Genomic DNA, 18,270 nt, shown 5'->3' on the forward strand with positions numbered 1-18,270 from the left:
CGTTTACTATTTGTTCATGGAATATCGTAGTTTTCGATTTAATTGCGGTTGTATTAATTTTTATTTATTTAGCGAGGTTTCGCTATCATACACTACTATCACAAAAAACAATTTCCGTGATTACTACGTCTTATCCCGGATAATTCTCGTTACAATTTAAGCTAAACTAAAAGTTCTATTCCGCGAAGCGCGCAAGAAAATTTTTACCACCCGCAAATCGTCGCATAATAATAACATTCAAGATCATTACGGCCACGAAGACCGCGAGAAGCTTCAGTTAACTCGATTGTGTCGTATAATTGCAAAAAACATGTCGGATTATGTGCAGGCAAGCAAAAAGAAAGCTGAAAATGTGTTTATGGCAAAGTTTAGCGGTGCACTAAAATCTTATAATAAATTGCTCCATATTTCCTCTCCCGGAACAGCTAGGAGTTTTAATTTACGTAATTAAAGAATGCGAATTTCTGTAATCTGCTTGATATCTCGGTGAAATTAATAATGATATATTAGCATAGAGCGTTATATGATTTGCAGATAGAAACAAATGTTAACAACTTTTTTCTTTAAAAGAAAATTTTACAAATACAGAGAAATGGTAAAACTTATCTTGTAACGTTTGGGGATTTGTTAGTCTTGAAAAACCTAATTTTTCTATTCTTTGGAATAATTTGCAAATAAGGGCAGTTCTGGTATCAAGAGACCTGGGCACATTAGAAATTCAGTTCATGCTCCATGCCAATTTGGTACCAAATCAGATTTTTCCAATACCTCTGAGTAGGTGTATTTAGATAACCAATTTTCAGAATGATCTGCTCAGAATTTAACTGAAGTTTATTCAAATCGCATTATGTAGAATTGTTTAATTTTATTCAATAAGAGATGTGAAATAAATTCATGATGAATAACAACTGTTTTTATAATCAATTTCGTGTAGCTAATGTAAAACTACATATGAGTAATTACTCTCTTTGAATAAATTTAACTATCATTTCTCGAGAATGCCTTAACCGATCGATGTAATGCTGGAAGGGAGGGATAAGATTTGTATTTGTCTCGGTGAAAACTTCCTGTGCTAGGGGTCAGAGTCCTTTACTTAGTCGGCACAATACGAATGAGAATCTAGGATGGCTGACTTTATCTTTCGTAAGAAAAATCTTGGCCGAGCAAAGTTTCGCGATCATAAGTTGGCTGGGGACATCTAGAAGACTACCGGACATTAATTAATAGCTTACTCCAGAAATTAATCACTGTCTACTGCGAGCTTCTCAAGTTTCTCGTCCATGAGGGGGTGTGACGTGCGGGAGGTAGGAATGGCTTCTTCCGCGTCACGATCACTGTTGGCGAATTCATCGGTGCAATTAAGCCTGAATTACGTCCTGGATTCCTGTGGATCAACTTGACAGCTCATCCTGGCATTTATAACCTATACCCCTTTTTATAACCTTTCATTAATGGGCAAATAAATTTCTCTTATTAGGGAGAAGGAAATCACTCAACCTTATGGAAAATAAGAAGGTAAAGGAAGAACTTTCAAGAATATTATAGATCAATAAAGATGGAATTTTAAAAAAAGAAAACTATTATTAACCTTTCGTTGTCATTTATCACGGGGCTCGGAGATTTTTTTACTTTTTAACTGTTGATTATTGTCTCATTAATATGAATTTGTTATTGCTGACTAATATAGAAACAACTGAAAAGTGTCAAAATTTCCGAGTCCTCATTTGCCAAATAGATTAAAATATGAATTTAAGCAACGTTTGTAAAAAGTTGTCGACATGTTTAATGCTAAATTGATTAATATTTTTTAAGCCAATACAGGTCGTTTGTACGAAGCTATACAACGTAGCTAAATTTGGTCGAACTCAAACTTTAAGCAAAACCACAGAATACCCATTAATGGTACAGTGAGAATTCCGAGCAAGCCCTGAAGGAGAAAAGGGTCGAGAAAAACCACTTGCTGTCTATTGGGCTTCCAGAATCGATCTTTCGGTATACGTCATTGCGAGGACCGTCAGTCCCTTCAGTCACTTTCTTATTTGCTTTGGAATGTGAGAGTTGAAAATTCAGCTGGACACGTCAGGAAAAATTCCACGAGGGTTTCCTCACTTCTAACGTCGCCACTTCAGTCAAAGAGTCAGCAAATTCATAGCTAAATTCAAACCTTATCTTTATTTCTTCCATCGAATTTTCAAAATAAATTGAAGATTCAATTGCGTAATAACAATGAATTTCTTAAAAAAAAAAAATTTGTTGATAGTACACATGCCTTTTTATTTGTATAGCTGATATTTAAGAAAATTGTAGCTCTTTTCTAACAAAAAATTGTTGAAGGAAAATTGTATGCTAATACTTTCCTCTTGACGAAATTTTTCCTTTTCCAGATAAAGTCAAGCAGGTTGCACTTCTGTTCGTATCAAGCTGAAGTCTCCTTCTAGTAGAGTTTCCGAGACAAATACAAATCTGACGCTTTAACGAGCCAGCTTCTTGGAAGATGGCGGTAAACGAAGTGAAATAATTTCACGTCATTTGCAAAGAATGCTTCGTGTTTCATGAACATAACTAGTGTCTAAGTTATCGGCTGTTTGCATCAAGCACTTGGATTCCATTCTCATTTATCCATTTATCACGCAGATGTACGAATAAAAGGTGAGGTCCCTTTTAAAAAACACAACTAAATTGAAACCGTAAAGAGATTCATGAAAGGTATTAAAATTATTTTATCATCCAAGAAAAAATCATAAATCTGATGTTTGTAGTTGATTTTTTTATGGCCAGTTGCTTTATATGCACTATCGTGAAATCCTTCAGCTCATACATTTATTTAAGCTTATGAATAAAGGAACAATAGACATTTTGTATCTTTTAAAAGAGAGAAAATTTGGTTTAAAGCATTTGAAGATTTTGCTATTTTAGAACGGTTTCCCTATTTTTTTCTTGAGTGAGCTTAAAACACAATAAAAGAGTTTAACGAGAATTAATTAATAAAGCTGTAGAATATCTCGCGTTGTTTAGGTGAAAACAGCAATTAGCCACTTTGCGGCAAGCAAAATCTGCAGTCGTTATTGTCGCTTGCCGTAACGCCTAGATTTCCTTTCCTAATTATAATAGTATTTCATATTTCTACGCGTTAGAAATTTCGTTGAGGCTGCCCCTTCCCTCTTATTTGAATACTACCAAGGTATTTAGCTTCAACGACCTGGTCTTTCATTGAATCTTGAAAAATCTGTGAGTTCACACATCGGATACTTCAAATGGTATAAATTAATGGTTACGCAATTCGAACTTTCATCCCACCTCAATTTTATTGAACGGATATTGTCTGTACTGTGAAGAGATAAAGAGAAAATTAAAAATTTTTTTAAATGAAATCACACTTTCTAGACTAATACTATTATTCACTACACGTATGAGAAAAAGTCAGACTATGGTAATTGTTTGATCGAGTTGATTAAAAAAAGAAAAAAGATTTTGAAAAACTACTCGAATTAAATGATTAATCAAGTAATGCAGCATGTCTTTTAACTAACACACGAATTTGTAACATGTGATTCTGAGTGGCACCAGAAAATTAATTATTTGTATAAAAATTAATGTTGTATTAAGTAAGGTTTAAATTTCTAGAATTGCAAATAATAGGTATAAATGTATCTTTTAGTTCTTGGACAGCCTGTACGAGTGAGTGGTTTACGTAAGTTTAAGGGCAGATGTAATTTTTTGCAGGAAGCATTAGCTTATCTGGAAATTTGAAGTTTCATTTACGATGTTTCCTGCTTATTACGCAGCTGCCGTTGCAATAAAGATGAAACTTGTTCCTGACTGGTAGCACAAGTACTACTAATACTGCCAAGTAGAACAGACTACAGAAGCATATTTTGGCTCGAGCGCTGTTTGAACCTATCGAAATTCGCGTCATTTTGCGGTTCTAGCTAGTAGTTAGTGCGTATTTTCCACTCAGGCTAGAATTGCTTGAAATTACTTTAAATGTGAGCCACTGAGTAGTGGACTAGACTAACTAAAAGTGTGAGTCATTTTACACATTTTGCATTTCCTTTCATTTAACAATTCCCAAAAATTTCACAACAAACTTGTGTGCTTATTTATATTGTAATGTTATTCGTAGTAACATATAATGAATAATAATTGCTGCCAAATTCAATGTGAAAAAGAATATTAATATTTATCTAATTATAATAAACTTTACTACTCGAAACTATGATTATATTCATGCACTTGTTCATTTCTCTACGTATAAACATTGATTATTGGGTAATCTAATTTTAATTATTAACATAACTAAGTCCTGCGTATAGTTAATTTTAGGAGAGGTATCTATACCGCGATTAATATTTAGAGAGTAGAATAGTTTGGTAATTTAGTCCATTCTGGATCTCTCCGTACAATAATTTTAATTATTGATGCACAAGCATAAATAGTTAAGGTAAAGGCACTCACCTGTGATAAATTGTAAGGGTTAAAATTGAAGTAGGTCTTTACTATGTAACCTTATAAAATTACTGAATTCATTAGTGTGGAAGGGGTTATTATTAATTCTTAAAGATTAATATATCTTTTTGTGATTTTAGTATATACTTTTTTGCAAAAAAAGTACTATATATGCGGCAACAGCTGTTAAATTTCTTTGCGTAGCAAAGCATAAAAGCTAAACGTTGTATCTTGAAAACGTTTTTTGGCGTTCTCATTACTTTAAGGGAAATCATTGGTGCAATTAATTCAGAATGTCGTTCTGGAATTTTCAGAATAACCTTGAACATTCGTTTGAACGTGGGACTCGCCTTTTCCTCAGAGTTTCACATCTTTTGAGCAAAGTTCAAACGACAAAATAGTTGGAAGAAGCAAGATGTGAAAAGGATCCAAGAGATCTAAAGTACTTGGTGAGACTAGTTTCGCGTTTTTGAATAAAAAGATTAAAAGCATGCTCTGTTCCTTTAATTGCTATTTTGGTGCATATCTATTCTAGTAAATAGTAAATTAAAGTAAGTAGTATAATACTTTGGCTACTCATAACAATATCCTTGTCAATCCAAATAGATTTACTTACTTTTAAATATAAGAATGTAAACTTCAACTCGTAGCAGCTCATAAAAATATCTAATTGCTGGGGAAAAAATGATTAGTTTATAAAGAGGGATTAATTATGTCAGAATTGTGCTGGTGACATTTATGTATATACCTACTCATATATTGAAAAGGCATATTTACGAAAGCGTAATAATCAGGCAGTGGAATGTTTGCCATGTTTCTAGTTTTTAATCAAGATTTTATTATAATACAAGTTTGGAAGAGTAAATTTGGAAAATTCATTGGCTGAACTGAGACAGACCAAAGTCGCTTTGTGAATGCACAGTCATCTGAACTGTTTCGGAATCCATCTGAGCAGCTCCGTTTCTTCATCTTCTTAGCCGTTTCGTATCCTTTCAAACGGGGACCCTGTGCAACTAGGAAGCAAATTATTGGAAAAGTCAAGAGAGAAAGAGAGAAAGAGAGAAAGAGGGAGAGGGGAGAGAGAGAGAGAGACAGGGCTCTTCGGAATAGCTGACTTTGATAGCTTTCCAGAATCAGAACATTGTCGAATCACAGCATTGGCCATTCCTGTAATTGAACGGACGCGGTATTCTAGCTAAAAGAGAATTTTTCAATTATACCAAACCATCCATTATTGCTAAGATTTTTCTGATAAACGCTGCGACTTGTTTTGAAATATTTCAAACTATGCATAATGTTACTTATCGAGACAATTTTGAAGCACAGTTACAGGTAATAACATAAATATTTAAGGGATGAACAATATACAATGGGTATAGTGATAATTGGTATATGGTCATAATAGTGACTAAATATAAAATAATTTATGGATATAATAGTAGTAATATGTAGGTTTTAAATAATTAAATATAAATAATGCTCTTAGAATCTTCACAAAAAACATTTATTTACTTCTGAAAGCTTCATTTAACTGTGACGTATTTCTCTCAATAAAGATTACAGAATGGGATCTAGGAGATACGTCTGATTAATGAGCGCCCTTTTCACTGAATTTAAGTAGCAGGATAATTTGGATAAAAATGAAAGAAGACCGAATAAAAATGCAACTTAGAAATCCTCATAATCGCCAATGCTCGCTGCGGGATTTGAGTCGCGGAAGTAATTAGCGTGAAACTCGTATAATTTTTCAGGCGCGAAGCGGACGTGCCAATAATTTCTGGCGAGCGTTGAAAAATGGCCGTTCGAATTTCATGAATGTCGCTGCTGGGTCCGGAAGACATCTGCAGGCTCGCGATACACCGAGTTGTTTTATCGATTCGCATTGAACTACTGGAAAGCTCGGTATTTTTTAGCCATTGGCAGACCAATGCCTTTTGCCGGATCAGTCGTAATGGCTGAAATTAATTATTGCATTGTCACTTAGTGCACTTAAACGCAGCAGCGGCTCAGGCGCTTTTTGTGACTGGTCATTACAGATAATTGATATTTGGTTAATTAATTGTTATATCACTGGCTGCGATGTGCATTGGTGAGAAAATCCTTCGAAATATTCAGGAAACTTTTCGAATTTTTTCGAACAGGGAGATGAAATCCATTTCATTTGGCTTATAACTTAAAATACCAATTGAATTAATAAACTTTTTGTTGAATTTAACATCGATAAAAATATTAATCGTTTATTTACGAAAATTTCTCAATCGAAGTGAACGTTTCAAACTCTTCGCGCAAATGATCTTGCATTTATTTTTACAAATCTTTCGCGGGATATTTCCTGCTCTCTGCTATTTTGAAAAGACTCGCGCACGATTTAAACCTTGGACAAATTCCGTTTGCGACCCGTTTTAAGTGAAATTTTAGAGTCTTGCATTTCGCCGACTTATGAAGTCAGTTGTGAGGCAGCCGGTGGTTGTGTTTCCTTTGTCCGCGGAATTCGTGGCGCGCTAATCCTTGCCAGGAAAGTTGCCTCCGTCTAGAAACTTGGAGCTTAATGAACAGAGAAAAATGTGAAAGTACGTGCCAAGCTTGGGTGGGAATTTTTTTCCTCGCCCCACTACTCATCGGCCCGAGCACGGAAATTTATTAGCGAAAAGGAAATTACTAATATTCGTCCCAGGATTCACGGGAACTTTCCTATGCTCCTGCAATCTCCGCTATTAAAAACACAGGTGTGGCAAATTACAATTGGAACGTACAAATAAAAAAATGGCCAGCTTTTTCTCCACTATTTAAACTACGTTTAGCTATAACGAAATAATTTCTCGTTCGAAAAGCGCTTTAGATTAGCAAATCAGGAATTTATTTTAAATCCAATTAACTTCCGTTATTGTAATCTACCCTTTTGATTGAAACATTATTATAAATGACATTGCTATGGGCCAAATAATAACTCTAGATGGGAATAACAAAAGGATTCGATTAAATTTAGTATTTTGCACCAGAAATCATTCTATAATCTGAATTAAATATTTTTTCGTATCAACTTTTCAAGATGTTATTAAAAAAAAAAAGAAATTAATGGTTTTGTTTGATCATTGGTAAAGAAAATTTTAGGAGAGAAACGGAAGCAGAAGGAAGATAGTTCGCTGAAAGCAAAGCTTCAAAAACATTTTGAGGGTAATGCAAACGGTTGAGGATGAACTTTGTTTCTCATCGGTGTTCCCTTTGAGGCCTCTGACTGTGGCCTCTAGGACATCGGCTCTCGTCCAGTTCGCCGGTTCGCCCCAGGCTTAATTCGGCTTGGTCACATATCCTTCTGTACAGAACCAAAATGTCTAGCTAGGACCAGACTTCCGCTCAAAATCCTTCAGCTTTTTATAAGAAATACGAAGCCTTTTCTGGGATTCAATAGCCTTTCATGCTCCTTTACCACGTCCAATTTTCGCTTCAAATTCATTCAGAAGTTTGATTCTCCATTTTTGGTGTATGCTATATGCAAAAATAATTTTGCTAATTTTTTAAACAAAGCTTTTGTAGTTTTTTTAGAAGAGACTACATTATGTTTAAAATCTCACGAAAAATAAACGTGACGTTTTATTAAAATTGTTATAACCAATAATTCTTCCATTGATTTAAATTGATCACGAATGAATAAACCTAAACTAGAGAGTATACTTATTAGTTAAATTTTAATATAAACTATCATTGTAAAGTAAGAATCTCCGTTCATTGGGAATTGTTATGATAATTATACTTGGTGAAATTTTGAAATAATGGAAACCTTAAATCACGAAAATTCAACCAGGTTGGGAATTTCGATTTCCGTCCATAAATTGCGTTTCAGTTCGAAGCTTACTGATTTGTAATGCCCGGCTGGTATATGCAAGGAGCAGGTTTATATTAAAACTTGGGTAACCCTCAACTTATATTATTCAACGAATTAATCTTTTATACTTTCTTTTATTTTTATACCTTCTCCCCTTTCATAAAATAACCAATGTGTATATCGTTACGGGATATTTGCTGCACAGAAATCAAAATTCTTGCGAGTACTGTGCATTGAATAATTCTAAGCTTTACGGTAAAAATAAATCAAGTTTTATTAGAGTCTATAATTTATATAACCTATATGGTATAAACATAGTACGATAAATTTTAGGTGCAGTTGTATTGAACGTGTGTTACATAAATTAAAATTTTAGTTTTTCATAAGAGAGAGAAAGGGAGAGACACATTAATCTTAATTCTTCAACAAGAATTAGAAAAACTATTTTCGAATTGATTTTAAATATTAATATTTCATGTTTTAATAATTGTAGAAACCTTTCCTATATTCAGTTTAGTAAATTGTTAGGTAAGGAATTATCACCTATCTTTTATAAAGCTTTTGTACCAATTTTGGTTTTTATTGAATTATCATCAGCCTGTTTCATGTATTTTGCATATATCGCAAAAACAATGATTACAGTTATTGAATTTGATGCATGCAAAAATAATTGTAAACCGTGGTCATCACTTAAAACCCAAGTTCAAAGCCATTGAATTGGTAAAAGAATATTTTTGTCACTAAGTAGAATAAAGGTTTCATTTCATAAATTCAGAAATTAAGTATCAATAAAGTACAAAATATTTAAAATCACTAATTGTTATATGACACAAATTTTATACAAGGTATACAATTTTTTGATTACACTACGTGACTGAAAGATTTTGAAACTTAAGGAAATACATATGAAAACTTGTTTGCATTTAAGTCATTTATTTTATAATAATTATAACAACTCTCACATTATATAAACAATATATTTCAGTACAACTTACTGTCTGGCTTTTTTGAAGTTCTAATATATCTTCTTATCATTTCATCTAAAGTATCCAAGGGGCACACGAGTGGTAGAAATCTAGCAAGGCCTTTTCTTTTGGACGATCTGCCTTAACCGGATACTAATAAAAGTATTGTATTAAATATTAGTAATATTGAAAATACATTTGAAAGCTTATAGATTATATTTAGGTAGTAATAACCTTTACGATCAATTGTTTGCTACACATATCTATTGCTTTCTTATATTCTCTTGATACAGTATACTCATTATTTGAGTTTACATAACAAACGAAAAGAAAAAGAATGAACAAAAATGATTTCATGATACACTCTCAATTATAACGGACCTTTAAAATAATCAAGTATAAGCAGATTTCATACAGAATTTAAATATATACCTACTCGTATACATCAAATTTTCACAATCGCATAATATTCCTATTTTTTTACAGTATACCAAGTATGATAATTTTTATCCATAAGCAATGCGATAAAGACTGTTATTGTAAGAAAACTTTGTGGACAGTAAAATATAATATCAAGATAATTTATATATAAAAAAGATTAAATCGTCTCATTTTTATCATTAAGATATTTTTTAATCTTACGCGTATAAACAAGTGGGTAATTTTATTATTTTGTTCATGTTTTGTCAAAATTAGTTTCTTCTAATATTAATTAATTAAAATTAGACATTTTTATTCTACTGTTGTTTATTTCCGCCTCCTACAGCGTTTTTCCGATTTTTCTGTTATAATTGATTTACTGTGGAACACAAACTCCTACAGGTATACTAGTACTTGTACAAGATAGTAAAGAGACACCCTTTTTTTATGCGCAATATGTATATGTATATGGACTTATATAAAAACGGAATAAATAAAATTTTGTTTTGAATATTGATACATAAAATTATTGTTATTTTAAAACGGCTATTTAATTAAAGAATTTTCCACCACTGTGTCATAATTTGCATTAATATTTTCAATATAATTTTTTCACCTCAAACATTTCCAATATTACTATTTTTATAGCAACTTGAGCGCTCTATCTTAAATTGGTTAAATAAAAGTGAAAGATACGAAGGGAGTTGATAGTTTCAAGGTTAGTGTTATAAAAAATGCTATAAAATACTATTATTTTTTTCCGTTTCTTTGTATCTTCACAAAAATTAAAAATTTAGTAAAACCTTGGTGCACGTGAGCTATAGTAAACTAAAATTTGTAGAATATTTTTGTTTGTATTAATTTGGAGTATTATTTATATATATATATATATATATATATATATATATATATACATGGTTAAAATAAAGTAAAATATAGTGTTGTAGTACCTAATACTATGCGCAGTGTAAATTAGTTTTGTGATCAAATATAGCAATTTTTTCTGTATATGAATTAGCTTCCTCCTATCATGCTATTATGAAAAAAAAAATAAGATTATTATTCTTTAACATCAATGAATAATTGTTTTTCATCTTACAGGTTTAATACTGCTTTTTGGGTCTCATATAAATCAGCGACACATTTTAAATAATCGTCCCTCTTTCGAATCTCTTTAGGATCTGAAACCTGTTTTATAAAGTAATGAAAATAAAATAGTTCACTAGTAGTTAAAAGAATATTAATTTTTTTATATTTTTTGATTCAACTTACTTTTTCCCTAATTCTATTTTCACAGATATGATTAATTTGGTCCATATCAATAGATGAATCCAATAAATTGATATGCGAGTTTACATACCCAACAAAAAGAAGAATGATTATAAAAGTGGACTTCATGAAACAGATTCACCACTTTCAAATGACTAGAAGAATCTTAAAACTATTAAAGAACATCGTATTTAAAAGCTCACGAAAAATATTTTATCTGTGGATAAATAATAAATTTTTATTATTTCACCTCACCATGATCAACTTTATCTATTCGTATATAATACACAAACGCCGTGAAAAGATCGACTTGTGAAATAAAATATGAGTAAAAATAAGGAAATGTACTTTTACCGTAGTTTATCTTCGTTTTTTTTATAGACTTCGCTATTTCGCAATTATAGCTGATTCAGTTCAGAACGCGGATTTCTATTCGAAGACCAATCACAATTTAAAGAAGTGACGTATACTTTCTTTTTATGTAAAAATATGTAGATATTTGTATAAAAATGAAACGATAAAATTTAATTTGAACTATTATATACTATATCTAATATTTTATTATTTTCGAAAGTTTTTCAAAGGAATTTTCCACAGGTGCAGTTATAGTATCTGCATTAATATTTTCGTTGTATTTTCTCGTCCCAAACAACCCAAGCTTTAACTTTAATAGTACTTTTATCGTCTCTCTCCTTAAATTTGCTAAATAAGGCTGATGAGTACACCCGACAGCTTATATTCTTATGTTAATATTGTATGTAGCGAATAGCCAATCGCAACAGTTTTAAATGAACTATGATTAGAATTAAAAGAATATAATAACAATTCACAGAAACTAGACTGCAGGAAGTGAGGGTTTGAAAAATTATTAATTTTGTACTTAGTCCCTTCGCATCAAAATTTACGTGTAGCGATGATCTAAAATATTACCACTGAATGCTGAAACTTCTACAAAATCACCAATTTTACTCAATCTTTAATTTCGAAGGGTTTGTTTGATTTCCTAAGAAATTACTGTTGTAGTTTCACAGATATTATATCACTAAGAAAGCAGGCAATACTAATATTTATAAATGTTTGAAATTTTGAAGAAGAGAAATTTGTTTGCATTCAATTTCATACTCGTTTAGCCCATGATACATATAGAAGAAACTAGTTTTTATTTATTTTACAGGTATTCGAGCTATCATTACTGAAAGAGGAATTGATTTCATTTATTGGTCTTGAAATCAAAAGCTTATTCCCTTCTTTTTGGGTTATTTGTTATTTAATAATTTGAAAAAACACATATGACAATACAAAAGGCATAGGAAAAATTTTACTTCAAAATATTTTTATTTTTGTTACATTTATTGCAAAAGTCAGTATACAACACACAAATATAATAGTGTAGTGACCAAAAGCAGCTTTTTTTCTTTTTATGGCTTACTCTCCTCGTTGATTTAATCTAAGGAAAGAAAGATAAAATTATTTTAATATCTATAATTATATAATTATTTTTTATCTTACTGAGTCAACACATTTTCTCGGATGTTATATAAAGTACTAGTACAAGATCGTAAGAAATCGACCATTTCTGGAACTTTCTGATGACTTTTTGTTTGACTTTCAGCCTAAATAAATTGTAATTATTCAGCAGCGATTATGAAAATAATTATTTTGAATTTTTTGTATCATTAACTTACCGTTTCTTTGAATCTTTGTTCACAAATACTTTTGAATTCGTCCATACCCATAGGTTGAACCGCTGAATTGGTATCCGAGTGGACATAACAAATAAAAAGAAGCAAAACGAAAAAAGTGGATTTCATGATATGATTCTGCACTGAAATGTGATTAGAAAAAGCCTTAAAAGTTAGTGAAGAATGTCACATTTAAAAACTTACCAAAAGCATTTAATCTTCGTGCGCGTTAGGCTATAAATTTTTATGATTCTACCTCAGCAATCACTGGTGGTTTACGTTCCAATAAGTATTGAAAAATAATTTTATTGCAAAAAAATCTGAATTAATAGCAAAAATTAAATTCGATATTTCTAGCGGAGCTAAACATTAAACAGTACTACTTGATAATAATAATTTTTTTAAATCCCCCATGTTATCAGAAAAACCATATATGTACCAGAATCTTTACAATAAAAATTTCATCATTTACAGGGTCAGGTATTTTATTGAATTCCAAGTTCATGGCAGTATGTGTTTCCCATAGGACACACTGTGAGACAATAGAACATATATATTATTGGGAGAATCGTTATTTAATTCGCTCGTGATTTTTTCATGCGCGACGTAAAGTGATAGAAGTGGTAAAAGTGGGAAATATTGTTGGAGTGACCCCTTTTTCAGCCACGTTTTAGGGAAGGTTGGTGGTTGGCTGCTAGAGAGAGCGATTAGGACTTTGCGGGAAAAATGTGTTTCGCTACTGGTTGAGTTGCTGGTCGGGTTGCCAGGTTTCGGTTGGGTAGGAATAAAAACAGAGAGCCTGCCATTATCGAGTGATTGATGGCTACTGGGTCGAACTTGTGAAAAAACACCGTCTGGCCCCGTACGTGAGCGGTAACCCGCCGTCAAAGTAAATACAAACACTCACTACTGAATCCTCAACCCTTACTACCCCTTTCCTCCCCTATATCACAATTTTCCCTAGTTCACTCTCTTTTCCGCTCACACATATTTCTCCCTTACTTTACTCTCAAAATTATTCCTTTTCTATCAACTGCTCTTTTCTTTCTCATAATTTTTTTACTATATGAATGTTTTGTTTTTCCTTCCAGTTTCTATAATTTAAAATTGCTTTATTCCCTGCAGTTTCTCATCGTCTCATTTTGGCTCTTCTTCTATCTATTTTACTCGGTGATATTATTCTCTTTTGTTTCATCGGCTTTCGTTTACCATGTTATTTGTTTTCCCTTCGTTTTCTTTTAACCACCTATCTTTTATTAAACCCTTTCTCTCCTATTCACCCTTCTCTATTCCCTAGGCTATAGCATTCTTTACATTTCATCTCTTGTTATCCTCACTATCCATCTTTTTTCACTTCACCCTCTTGTCGATTTTTCCACCTTTATCTTTTCTCTCCCTCCCCTTCTTATTCTTCTCCCTACACCCTATCCTACTCGAACTCCCTATCATTCGGTTTACTCGTTTTTTTCCTCTGACTCTTACGGATCGAAGGATTGCTCAACCAACATTTTTTTGTGGTAGATTACCTATTTTTTTAGTCACTTGGTATACTATGGACGTCCATCCACATTCACCTGTCGATAAAATGGATACTTTTCTCACTAAAATCTGCATTATTCGATTAAATTCACTTAAAACAATCACCGAATTCAGTGCAAAAATTGATAAAATTATTTGCTTGTATCAAGAAGAAGATAATAGTTTTGTTGTTAAAATATGATTAAATTCCATTACTTGTATTTTAATATATTTGACGTAAATGTTTTGTTTTACTAGTTGGCTAAGATTTTGCAGTTACCCCTTCGTAGAATCCATTAAACCATCGAAACTAATGAGAGAATTATTTTAGATCAGTTAAAAATCTAAGATTTTTTATAGGTGGTAAAGCTTAAAATTAGATACTTCAAACAGTATACATAAGCAAGAGGTGTGAAATGTTTATGAAACATTTAATTGCAAAAAATATTGAGATTAAAAATTATTAATTACGAGCTACAATTGCAGAGTTGAAAAATGATATAAGAAATTCGATTTCTTTGCCTAGCGTTTAGCTTTGACTTGATTTTTGTCGTATTGTACGGAGTAAAAGGGCAACTTTCTTGGCAAAAAGCACATATATATATACAGTAGTAGTAAATTTCATTCACTTGACCACCAAACTGCCAATACAAAGGACACTTCTCTGGCCCGAATAAGCGCGAATAAACCGTTCTTGGCCTTAAAGACGGTCTTCTACTTCTGTTTCGCTTGATGAAAATGCATTTCTGACTATTTCCTACCTCTAACTGTCATTCGCTTCGAAATTTTCATCTTCGTACGAAACGTGCTTGAAGAGTCCGTCGAACACCAAATTTTATCCTACTCGCGTCCCGGAAGAAAGCCTTGCAAAAACTAACTGAAGAAGATAAATTGGTCCGTTGAAAAAAAGTTTTACTGTAGACCAAAAAGTATAGAAATATATTTTCCTGATTCGCGTGAGAAAAAGAATATTATAAGTGCTAAATACATGATTATTAAATGATTAAGATACGTACAACTAAGTTATTTCAACGAAACTGAAAGATTTTGATTTGAAAAATGTATATAATTTGTATTTTTAAATTTTGTAGAATCAATTAAATTTTGAGTATTCAAAAATGACAACAATTTGTGATCAAAGTGAACCTTTTTTTAGAATAGGTAATGTAGTACAATAAATAACAACTTTTGAATACTTATAAAGAAAAATTATAAACATTTAGAGACCGAAAGAATAATTGCAATAAATAGTTGTATGAAACTAAATAGGTGAACTGGAAAGACAAATGCATTAGGGCAGTGGAGGAGGTTTAAGGGATGACTTGTTTAATCGATTAGAAGTTTGATGGAAGGAAGCATGGGAGAGTATTAAATGAGGAGATTTAGGAAAATCGATTGTTTCGCATAACACGCTAGTCGTCCATTAGGTGACGTTCAATCATTATTGCTGCTGCGCATATTTGGGTGGCACTTATGAGTGCGATTTCCGGCGTGTAGTATAATCGATGCTGCTGCTACTTCGCACACGACGAATCTGCTTTGTTTCTGCCTGACTTCAGCTTCAGCTGCCTGGAAATATTTACAACTTATCCAAGCGTGTCTCTCTTCCCGTGAGACCACCCTAATTTGCCCAATATGTCAGCTCCTGCCATTTTTAAAAGAAATGTGTCATCTTCTGTTCCGCTGTTACTCCTCCCTTTTTTAATTAAAGCAAACTCTGGTAACCATTGTCATATATGTATAAGCGAAATGCTTATTTTTTGTTTCTGTTTTTAAAATTCAAGGGAAAAAGCATATTTGATCGAATTTTTAGAGCTCATGAGTAATTCCATATTTATCATTACAATTTTTTAGCTAGAAATTTAACTAATTACCTTGTACAAATTTAAAACTATGTAATACTTATAAATCTGCCACCAACAATCCAAGTTTGAACATTATGTAAAATATTTTATTCTGTATTATTATGGATTAAAAGTATTTAATTACAGGTTTCTCATTTGTAAATTTTGCTTTGATAACAAATTTAAAACCGCTGTAATGTTTTAATTAATTAAAATGAATCAATTCGCAAGATAAACGTAATACTCTATGCGTGCTGTTTACTTCATTATTAAAAACTTTTCAAAGCAAAAAGTCACGTTTATTAATTATTTCGCGAATCATTCATTGTTCTTCCTAATAATTTTTATCACTTAATTTTTCAAATTATAACCACCACTATATTTCTTACAGTTTGACTAATTTATCTTATTTAAAAATCATATTGTTATAATTTTTTATTCTTAATATTTACCACCATAAATTTAAGGTTCTTTGAATCCAATGAAATATCTCAAAAATTTGTTTTATAAGAATAGCTAATGATTTATTCACTTTTATTAATTCTTATATAATTTTGTTCGTTTCGCTAAATGTCATCGAGTCCAATATTCTTCAAGAACAGTTTAATGATTCCATTCTACATAAATTGAGTTGGTGCAGCTGTGTCTGCCAACCAGTCAAGCATATTCTATGTTCACGTGAGGCTGTTCTAATTTCGTCAATGCGTCAGCAAGCTGCAGCATTTAAATAAGAAATATGATGCTGTAATTAAAATTAATTTTAGGATATAACAATAGGTAAAAACAATAAAAGCTAGACTGACAGTAATATCTGTAATAATATTATTATATACTATTATATAGCTATACTTTACTAAAATATACTATTTATATCAATTTTAGTTATATCTGTATAATTCATTCTACATACTACATTGTCTTCTCTTTCTTTTAGTCTTTTTCAGATTAAATTTGTACCCACAGATGACGTAAATTTTAATAACTAACTTTTCAATATAATTGAAGAAATAAATTAATGATATATCCTATGAAGGTCAATTCGTCGCTCAACTTTTTCGGGTAGTAGTTTGTCAAAAGCGATAAAACATGGGATAGTCTTTCAACTTTCTTCCCGTTATTTTTCTTCCAATGACGAATCCCCATGCAAATTCTTCGCTTTCCTTCATTGCTTTTCTTCTTCTTCTACCTCTTACTTATCTTGCTGTCCTTATACAAAAGATTTCTTGTAAAATTCTGTTATCCAAACCGTTGCTGGTTTTTAACGAGTTGCTTTTTTTCAGTGAAGCTTTTCCATGTTTTTCTTGTTAACGAAACAAACTTGGCGGATGTTTCTCCGTTCTTTGTCAAATACTTAAAATATTTTGTATTTTCTGCCCTGCTCCCCCTTTTTCCCTTATTTCAATGCTAAGCCGCATACATCCTCTGTAAATTCTTCCCTTTGTCCTTTCTCCCCCTTTTCCACACGTTTTTTACTATCTTACAAAAGATTTCCACAGAAATTTCTTTTATTCGACCTGCTTTTTGTTTGCTACTTGCTAGCCAGTTCTCTCAATAAGACCCGAGTTTCTTTCATAAATGAAATATTTGCTTAACAAATAGTTTTACTTGTTTCTCTTAACGTTTTGCAATTGAAACTGATATAACATTATTAGTTGCTTTAACCAATTGTATATCGATGAGATCTTTAATACTGCTGCATTACTCTATATAAATAAACACATAATTTTAACGTTCAATGCTACGCTTCGGAAAATTTCAGGGAGAATATGCCTCATTTAGGGAACAAAGTAGTATTAATAATCTGTGGTTAATTTTGAGCTATACAAACAAAAGTTGATTTACGTCAGGAAATGGTGGTGGCGCCAGAGGGCTAAATACTGTTGCTTATTGTTGAAACAAACTGAAATCACAGAAATGAACTGAAATTCGAAATATATATATATATATTACTCTGATAGTTCTTATATACAGAAGTCAATTCTAACTGAGAAATAATACATTATTGTATGAAAAATTGTACCAATTTTTGTAGATTGGAGTTATACTTTCCAAGAAATTCATGTGAAATGTCGTAAGAGGTGTTCTGATTGCATTTAAATTTATACTAAACAATTAAACACGAGCTGCATGAGGATCTGCAAGTAAAAATAGGGGTTGGCCATAATAGGACGCAGGCTTGGATTATACGCATAAAATGCGCATAGTGATGCCAACGGGAAGTTTGTAAACATCCGCGAATAAAATCTGAATTATTCTTTTACCCTCAGCTGCTACACTCAGCAAAATATCCAAGCGCGTAACGT

The 18,270-nt window shown here is 31.8% G+C and overlaps 1 protein-coding gene and 1 long non-coding RNA gene across 3 annotated transcripts in view; both read right to left on the reverse strand.

Annotated features, from left to right (window-relative positions):
• LOC136775675 (leucine-rich repeat-containing protein 24-like) overlaps positions 1-18,270 on the reverse strand; it is a 178,154-nt gene that overhangs the window by 57,860 nt on the left and 102,024 nt on the right. The gene's annotated exons all lie outside the window — the stretch shown is intronic.
• Positions 12,240-12,788, reverse strand: LOC136775734 (uncharacterized). Its single transcript, XR_010822986.1, has 3 exons — positions 12,609-12,788; positions 12,433-12,536; positions 12,240-12,370 (listed from the first exon to the last, which is right to left on the reverse strand). It is a non-coding gene; the product is annotated as an uncharacterized lncRNA (long non-coding RNA).

The sequence above is a fragment of the Prorops nasuta genome, unplaced genomic scaffold, assembly GCF_024137725.1.
Source record: "Prorops nasuta isolate Cenicafe-Biocafe unplaced genomic scaffold, Cenicafe_Pnas_1.2 PNAS00008, whole genome shotgun sequence".
In the NCBI taxonomy this organism is placed as follows: Eukaryota; Metazoa; Arthropoda; class Insecta; order Hymenoptera; family Bethylidae; genus Prorops; species Prorops nasuta.